Source organism: Trachemys scripta, chromosome 2 (assembly GCF_013100865.1).
Source record: "Trachemys scripta elegans isolate TJP31775 chromosome 2, CAS_Tse_1.0, whole genome shotgun sequence".
Classification (NCBI taxonomy): domain Eukaryota; kingdom Metazoa; phylum Chordata; order Testudines; family Emydidae; genus Trachemys; species Trachemys scripta.
Window position 1 is genome coordinate 12,161,477 of NC_048299.1, and position 9,323 is coordinate 12,170,799.

The following is a 9,323-nucleotide window of genomic DNA, read 5'->3' on the forward strand; positions in this document are numbered from 1 at the left end:
GGGGGGGGGGGGGGGGGGGGGGGGGGGGGCTGCGCACTCCGGTGGATCAAAGCAAGTTCGATATAACGCGGTTTCACCTATAATGCGGTAAGATTTTTTGGCTCCCGAGGACAGCGTTATATCGAGGTAGAGGTGTATGTTTTCTACTATTTGCCCACTCTGTTTCTCAATACTTCAAGCGACGGGGTAACTCCATGGATGAAGCAGTTTAGCGATTGAGCGTAACCCACATGGTTGTATGGTCTTTGGCGTATTCTAAGGCCTGGGCTACACTAGCGGGGGGGAGTTTGAACTAAGATACGCAACTTTAGCTATGCTATTCACGTAGCTGAAGTCAAAGTATCTTAGTTCGACTTACCTGGCCGTCCTCATGGCGGCGAGTCGACTGGCGCGGCTTCCCCGTCGACTCCGCTTACTCCTCCTGTTGAGGTGGAGTACGGGCATCGATTAGCGGATTGATTTATCGCGTCCAGACGAGATGCGATAAATCGATCCCTGATACATCGAACACTACCCGCCGATCCGGCGGGTAGTATAGACGTACCCTAAGCCGGCTGGTTTTGTTACTAAGAATCTCTAGACTCCCAGCTATTCTTTGCAGCATGGGAAGGGCTCTGAGTCACCCAGCTGCTGGGTCCTCTGAGCTGTTTGAGACTCCCCAGGGGTGTGTTTGTGCGGCAGGCTGGAGGCGTGTTCTGCAGCGTTCTTTGCCACTCCCCCCACCTCCACGTCCATGAACCTCGCCATGTCACCCACCCTGTGCGTCAGTGAAACCTGGGAAACTCACCATCAGCCTCCATGAGATGGAGTCAGCGCTGATCAGTGACACCAGCCCTCAGTGTTTGTGCATCAGAATCGCAATTTGCCCTCAGCCCAGTTTTAATGGCTCATGTACCTGTTGCTAGCATTGAAAGTCAGTGGTGCTGAATCACTCCCTTCCCCCTGCTTCACTGGGAGCTAATCAGTCCCCCTACAAAAGGGCTGCGAAATGCGAGCGCCACTCATGTGGCTGGTCTTGTGGAATTCTCATAGCTGGGTAAGCACTAATAATAGCCGGAGAAGAAGCCAGTGTGTCAGCTTAATCTGGGAGACTAGGCGCTCATTGGCCCTGTTAAATCAATGGGAACAAGTTCAAATCTCTTCCTCCATTCTGTGCTCTGACGGCCCATTGTGCTGCTGTCAGTTCCTTGATCCCGTCACTTTGAGCAAAGGCCGATGGGCCTTGTTCAACCCCGCGCTGGGTCCACATTCCTCATGGAATGATCCAGCTCCATGCCTAACAGCTGCTGTAGGAGGCCTTTTGTCACTGTGGTGAATACTAACTATGTGGAAAGCAGATGGGGGAGGGCAGGATTGACCAGGCAGTCTAAATCACTCTCCCTTTTTGAGGACCAGGAGTTCCCGCAGCTGGGCTGAAAGGGGAAGTGATCCTGGGGATACACCCCTGGAACTAGTGGAAAATGCTATAGACCTTCTATTGGCATGAAAGGGGCGGGAGGGGGGAGGGCACAGGCAGTTTTTGTTCCGGCCGCTCAGCAGTGGATAAAAGTGCATTTCAGCTATTTCTGACTTGACTGCCCAACTCCAACTTGCTGTTGAGCATTTGGGACACATGAGAAAAATCATTCAAAGGCCACGTGCTGATTTTGCCAATGTGAGAAGAAAGGGCAGCGTTGGGGGAGGGCAGGAAACAGCTGCTTAAAGTGAGGCTGCTGGCAGGAAAGTAGCGGGAACACTGTTGTCCAGAGGCTTCCTATTTATTCTCTCTCTCTTGCTCCAAGACTTCTGGATCAGGTTTTTGCTGGTTTGCAAACCGCCTGTTTCCCTCTAACTGCCAGTTTTGCAAAGTCCAGTTGGGATCTGAAATTCAAGCTGGGCTCTTTCTAGGGATGGGCCAGCATGGGATAGTTCATTACTACCAACCACAAATAGTCAAGAATTATGAGTCTGTTCCCAAAAAATCGTGAAATTGGCTTAAAAATCATGACTTTTTTTTTTAAAATACATCTTGTTTTTTTTTTTCCTTTCTGGTTTTTCACCCTTTAGGGTGCACAGTCCTGATTTTTTGTGTCTTTTTCTTATATAGGCTCCTATTATCCCCCACCTCCTGTCCTGATTTTTCACACTTGTTGTCTGGTCGCTCTACTAGAAATGTACCATTAAAAAAAAAAAAAGAAAACTGAGATGCTCACGTAATCACATGATTCCAGCAACTGGAGCTTTAAGGAAAACACTAATTATCACGAGACCCGCAATAAAAGTAAGTGCGCTAGTAACACTGTTTTCAGATTGCACAGCAACTAGCAGAATGGGGCTCTGATATCAGTTTTGGTCTCTGGGCTCTGTTATAGATACAAATGTATTACAATAATACAAATCTTTACCAAAATAAAATATAAATCAGCTTTTTTTTTTTAAAAGCTTGGATTTAAACATCCTTTTGCAGAGGTTTCAACCCACCTGTTGCATAGTAACCTTGTGCTAGTGCCTTAGAATCATGTTGCAACATTGTGAGAAATACATGTCAGCTGGAAAGTGAAACTGACTATAATTGAAAGAGCAGAGTGAAATGCAAAACAAGTAAATAGGGAGCAGCTCTGGTGGAAAGGAAATTCTTTCAGCTTTAATAATCTAAGGTGTTATGTGCAAAACAAGTTAGGATTTAAATATATTCTAAAAGGCCAAGATTTTCAAACATGACTAATTTGGATGCTCAGTTTGAGGCATCTTAAATGGGCCTGCCTTTCAGAAAATCCATAACCATTGAAAATCAGGCCCCCTTGGGCGGCAGGTAGGGGAGGCTGGGGGAGGCTATGCCTCCCCAAACAGCCAGGTATGGCCCCACGCACACTCTGCCCCCAGGGTCCCCCTTTGTGTTGCCGCTAAGCTCCAGGGGCTGAGGCCACACCACGCGCTCTCCCTCCTGGCGCTCCCGGGCTGGGGAGGTTGCGGGCACTAGCCAGTCTGGGGTGGGGGCTGGCAGTCGTGGTGGTGGGCTCTGGATTCCGGGGGTGCAGAAGGGGTGGGACTGGTGTGGAAGGGGCAGGATTGGGGGCTAGCCTCCCCTAGCCAGTGGTTCATGCACCGCCCCTGCAGTCCCCGTTTTAAGATGTCAGAGGGGTACCCGTATTAGTCTTTATCCACAAAAGCAATGAGGAGTCCGGTGGCACCTTAAAGACTAACAGATTTATTTGGGCATAAGCTTTCGTGGGTAAAAAACCCCAAATAAACCTGTTAGTCTTTAAGGTGCCACCGGACTCCTTGTCCCTTTTAAGGTGTCTCAAGTTGGGTACCTTAGAACTGAGGCAACCAAGTCATTAGTCACTCCTGAAAAATCCTGGCCACATAACTTGAATCAGAAATTCTTTGCAGGAGGCATATCACAGTTTAATACTCCCATGCCATTTAAAGAGGTCCCGAGGTGACTCAGTAAAACGCAGCCCCGGACTGACACTAGAGTCACTTTGAAGCACTGGGCTGTTATTTTTGGTCTTTGTAAAAATGCAGGCTTGATGGAATGCAGAGACACTATTCCTGGGGTGCAAAAAATGCAAAGACGCGTCCCCAAGTAACAGCTGCTGGTGGCATTGGAGACTGGAGAAGGGGTGGGGGGTTGCTGGCAAGGGGGCAACTGGTTAGAAAGATCCATGCTTAGAGAGGGCTTTAAACCACACCCACGCAAGCCTTCCAGGGATTCTGAATTTTAATTGACTAGATGGATGAAACTATGGCCGCAGATTCACAATTGTTTTTACCAATGGGGTCACACTTTGTAGTCAGCTTCCATTTATAAAGGGTTGAAATAAATGATTAGCAAATGTTTTAGTCACTGTTTAATAAATTATTATAGATTCCATCAGGTCAACAAGTTGCTCATAACCATGCCTTATAACCCTTCTATAACACTTCTAATGTGCTTAGAGCCGCCTATCACATGAGCTACTCTTGTCTGTAGCACTCTTGTAACATATATTCATCATTTCTTAATCCTTTATGGACTTTAGTCTAAAATGTGATCACAAATGGATCCTCTTAATATTATTTAAACTGCCTCTTTTGTTCTACTTTTCTACCATACACATCTCTTTAATAGCTAACTACCAATCATTAATTATTATTACTGTTGTTTTAGCTCTGAAACCCTGCAACCAAGATCAGGGCCTCATTGTCGTAGGTGATGTATTTACATACAGGGAGAGTCAGTTCCCATCCCAAAGAGCTCAAAATCTAAATAGTAAGACGGAAAAAGGAATATTATCTACAGGTTAAAAAAGAGGTTAAGTGGCGTTCTCAAGGTCACGCAGAAAGTCTGTGACAGAGTTAGGAACTGAACCCCGCTCACCTGAGCCCCGATCCAGTGCTACATCTACAGGATCATTCTTCCAATGGAAAACTGATCTTTATTTAGATGTGACTGTTTTGATAACTTATTCTCTTAGGCCTTGTCTACACTACGGGGGGAGATCAATCTAAGTTACGCAACTTCAGCTATGTGAATAACCTAGCTGAAGTTGACATACTTAGATCTACTTACCGCGGGGTCCACACTATGCAATATTGACTGGAGACACTCTCCCGTTGACTCCCCTTGTGCTCCTCATTCAGATGGAGTACAGGAGTCGACGGGAAAGCAATCTACGGTTGATTTAGTGGGTCTTCACTAGACCCACTAAATCAACCACAGATGCATCTACCGCCGCGCATCGATCCCCCAGTAAGTGTAGACAAGCCCTATAGTCTCCTTCTATGTAGGGTGACCAGATGTCCCATTTTTATAGGGACAGTCCCATTTTGGGGGATTTTTTCTTATATAGGCTCCTATTACCTCCCACCCCCTGTCCCGATTTTTCACAGTTGCTATCTGGTCACCCTACAATGGTGCTTTTTGACTCATTGGTGTGAACTCAAGCTGAGCAAAGAGTTGATTCCTAAAGGTTTTTCCACCCGGTGTTTGGCCAAACTACAGTTCGTAGCAGGCTCGTAGCAATATCTTTGCTCCTGACAACAACACTCAGAACAGTAGTGCAGAGTTGGCCATTGGTTTCGCAGCTTAATGGGGAGAAGGATTGCCTTTAGTGCTAGGAATGCCCTGCCTTTTAAGGCAGCTTCATTCTAATCACCATGAAGTGACATCCTGAGAATGTCAGGACAGGCCTGAGCACTGTATGTGTCTCCTTTTGCTGCATGTACTGTATGTTTCTGGGATGCAGAAGGAATCCCAGTACATAAAGGCAAGTAAATATCTGTGCCATATAGCTTTAAACATTGTTTGCAATGCTGTTGACCTTACAGGTTAGCTGAGTGGAGATTTCTGTTCTGCTATTGCATGCCTGTCACCAATTAAGTCATAAGTAATTGTTTCAAACCTTTCCCATATTTTCTATTAATTTAGCGTTGGTAAATTATCATATGCACCCATGAAACTATTGACTGTTCTTAGTTAATAATGGCAAGAGATCTTACTTCTGCTCTCAGGTGTGTTGGAACAATTTTTAAAGTGGGGGTGCTGAGAGCCATTGAATCAAATTGTAAACCCTGTATATAATGGGATCCACTTCAAGCCCGGGGGTACGGCAGCACCCCTAGTTCCAGCACCTATGTCTGCTCTGAAAAAACAAACCCTATTTGAAAAAATCCCAACAATATCTGCAAAAAAACCAAGCATAGCCCTTGTATTCCACTAGCATTTCCCACTCTTCCCAAGAGAGGCAAACTGTTAGCTAGGATCAGGGGGTGAGTAGGGGGCGGGGGAAAAGGACTGCCTATAAAAGAGCAGAAGAGAGAAATCCTGCTTTTTTTCATGTCGGAGTTCTAGAATATAATAGTGAAAGGCACATTTTTTGATCCAGGCCCCAAACTTCTGCACAGGTCAGGAGACGTGTTTGCATCCAGTTCTGATAACAGGGTTAGGTTTGTGGCACCATTTCAAGTCCACAGATGAAAGCTGATTGTTATAATTTGTTTATTTATATTACAGTAGCACCACAGGACCACTCATTTTGGGGCATCATTGTGCTAGGTGCTGTACAAAGACGTGGCCCCTACCCCAGAGAGCTTATAGTCAAACATGATGTGAAGGGGATTCTGCCCTTTAATCGAGGCATCGTGAATTGGCCAGTTCCTCACAGCAGTTGCAGCAAAGGGCTCTTGCATAGAGATCTGAAGGTGCATACACACAGATCTATTGCTACCTATACAAACATGTATAGCTTCCAGAATGTATCTCCTTTTTCAAAAGCCAGCTGCTCTCACTGCCGTTTTGAGAGCTCCTGCCTGGAAAAGAGAAAAATTCTCCTGGGAAATCCATTCCTTGGGGGTAGGGGTAGAATAAAGAGGGTCTGAGCTGTGCCAGGCAATGAGATCTCTAGAGACCAGGAAGTGTGTGTGGGGGGGAGGGTGGTACTTAGTAACATTGAGGGAGTCACCAGTGAATGAAGAACAGGAGTATTTGTGGCACCTTAGAGACTAACAAATTTATTAGAGCATAAGCGCTTATGCTCTAATAAATTTGTTAGTCTCTAAGGTGCCACAAGTACTCCTGTTCTTCTTTTAGCGGATACAGACTAACACGGCTGCTACTCTGAAACCAGTGAATGAGTTACTGGTTAGTAGCTGACACTATGGAATTCTCTGTGGGGATTTCATCTATGACATCTTTGAGAGGATGAGCTAAAGGACAAAATCAGTGGAGTGAAATCAATGTTAGCCAGAAATCTCCTATGGGTAGTGTTGGGTGCTTAATTATAATAATATTTTGCTACTTTCCAGCTATCTCTGTGGCTCTCAGACTTGGTCTGCACACAGGTTTAGAACTGGTATAGCTATATCAGTTAGTGGTGTGATGTGTTACTGATTACATTTATACCATTACAACCCCTCGAGTGGACATGTTCTATTGGTATAATGGTGCCTAATACTGGTATAGCTTATTCCCAGTCCCACGCAGAAGTAAGCTGAACCAGTATCAAACACCTTTAGCCTGATGTACCTGTGCCCGCACTAGAGGCAGTTGTACTGCTTTAGCTATCCCGGGATAGTTACAGGGGTACAACTTTTGTGAGTAGATGAGCCCTCAGCTTTTCAGGAATGTGCCTCAGGGAATCATCTTGAGCTTCGTTTGTTTCCTTTCCTTAGAAATAACTAATAGTTCAAGGCACTTATGGGCCTGAATGTGCATCATAACATTTCCCACCCACAGCCTAAGGTTCTCTTTACTCTCACTTAGACTAGTGAATCATCTACCACCTGGTGTTGGACCGGGGGAGCTTCTTCACATTTTGTTCCCCTCTTTAAGTAGCTATGATAGCAGATGGAATCTCTCTCTCTCTCTCTCTCTCTCTCTCTCTCTCATTTTTCTACTAAAAAGAAGTGGTTGAAGCTGTTTTTAGCCAATGACTGGGAGGGGAAAAAGCAGCCCTGTTGTCCTTGCAGGAGTTGGCAGAATGCCAGTGGGTAAATCCCAGAAAGAAATGATAACAACAAGAGAATAAATGAATGAAGAACATATTTTGCATGTCAATAGTGCCTGATGATTTAAAACTGCTCGACGACAGGATAAATAATAGTACGCCTCTTTTAGAGACACACCGGGTCAGGTCTTCGGCTGATGTAAATCCACTGACGTTTGTGGAGCTACGCCATTTCACACCAACTGAGGGGCTGGAGCAAAGAGGTTAAGGAACTTGTCCAAGGTCATGCAGTTAGTCAGTGGCAGAATCAAGACTAGCTCCTAGGATTCCTGCCTCTCAGTGCCCTGCTCCACCCATTAGACAACACCTGCACTTTAGAGCTGCAGCTCTGGTGCCCATTAAACAAATAAGCAAAGAGATGCAGCAGTGCAGGAGAGAGATTGAAGCTACAAAGCATCTGACAGATCTATGGGCTTGTTCAAAGGCGCTTACTGGGCTGCACAAGTGAATAGAAGTGACAAAAGGATTTCCAAAAGTTATAACCTATAAGCCTGAACCTGAGAGGTACTGAGCAACCGCTGCTCCCACTAACTTCAGACAGGAGCTGTGCACCTCGCAAGATCGGGCCCCATGAATGATCCCTGGATATGGAGACACAAATCCTTTCTTCATTGTTTGACATGTGGGAGCGACGAGGGGGGAATCAGATTCTATCCTTTGCAAAATCTATACTGCCACTTGCTCCTGAAGGGTATAAATTGAAGTGGGACCTGTTTCATCCTGATCAGTCCTCAAATGCCACGTAGATGCAAATTAGCAAGTCACATGCGGTGTTACCTCTTACAATATCATCATCTATCTAATCTATCTATCCATCACCACCATCTGGCTAGCTGATGTGCCGAACACATGGACTTAGCATGGATTCTACCCCTGATCTGACTACTACAATGGGCCAGCCCCCTAGTATAAGTTGATGTAGCTCCATTAAAGTAACTGAAGCTGAGAAACTCGTCCCGTGAATTTAAAATGGCTGCACTGATGCTAGAAATTGTAACCACCTTGGCTGCTTCGTTATGGGGGAAGGGAGGAGTGGTTTTGTCACCATGTTAAAAGCCCTCTCTCCATTTCAAGCATCCCATAATGCTCAAGTCAACATTTTGCTGCACTAGACAGAAAATAGAACCCATGGTACAGACACAATAACCTCCCGAGGAAAAGAGACCACAGAGATCTGGATTTACTAGGTTCCAGGCTGACAAAATTCATTGCTTTCCAATGGCAGCAAACTCACTTGGGGCTTCATACTGTGAGGGGCTGAGTGCCCTCAGCGCCCACTGAACTTCAGGATTGGGCCTTTTACAATGGTACATTGTTCACATAATACATGCAAATCTTCACTAGAATCGCACCAAGCAAAAGCTTACTTACAGAGAGATCCAGCCAGTCGTGTCTTTTGGGTAGAAAATCCCAGCAGAAGTTCCTACGGAGAAGCCCTGCTCCAGTCTGTGTCCCTTGATCCTGTTCTCTGTCTCTGACTGGTCTCTGACAGCTGATTTTATCACCGTGTGCTGGGCTAAGTTGAGAGGATGAGCCAAATGGGTTATTTTAGGGAATACGGAAGTTGCTGTTCCATCAGGCTGAGTCAATCAAGAGTTCCTGCAGCTATGGCGGGGGGGGGGGCAGTCTTGAGTTGTCACTGGCCCTAGCAGTTTGCAATGCTGATAGGCTTATTCATTCAGCACCGCCCCACGGTAATTCAGTAAAGGGATGTGTAAGCTTCCAAATATTGCGCATCAGAGAAGAGGCACTTTCCTGAGTCATTCTCAAGGGTCCTTGGGCCACGGCATTGACACCTTGTGACTGTCACAAGATTTTTACTATGTTCAAAGCTAGCAATGATAACAAGTATTA

General features: G+C 45.7%; 1 protein-coding gene across 2 annotated transcripts in view; it reads right to left on the reverse strand.

Annotated features, from left to right (window-relative positions):
- Positions 1-8,990, reverse strand: part of XIRP1 (xin actin binding repeat containing 1) — a 29,111-nt gene extending 20,121 nt beyond the window's left edge. The window contains exon 1 of one of the 2 annotated variants that reach the window (XM_034759922.1): positions 8,841-8,990. The gene's annotated coding sequence lies outside the window, so the exon portion shown is untranslated. The remainder of the gene's footprint in view (positions 1-8,840) is intronic. The other variant, XM_034759920.1, reaches the window with a different exon arrangement.
- Positions 8,991-9,323: the final 333 nt, after the last annotated feature.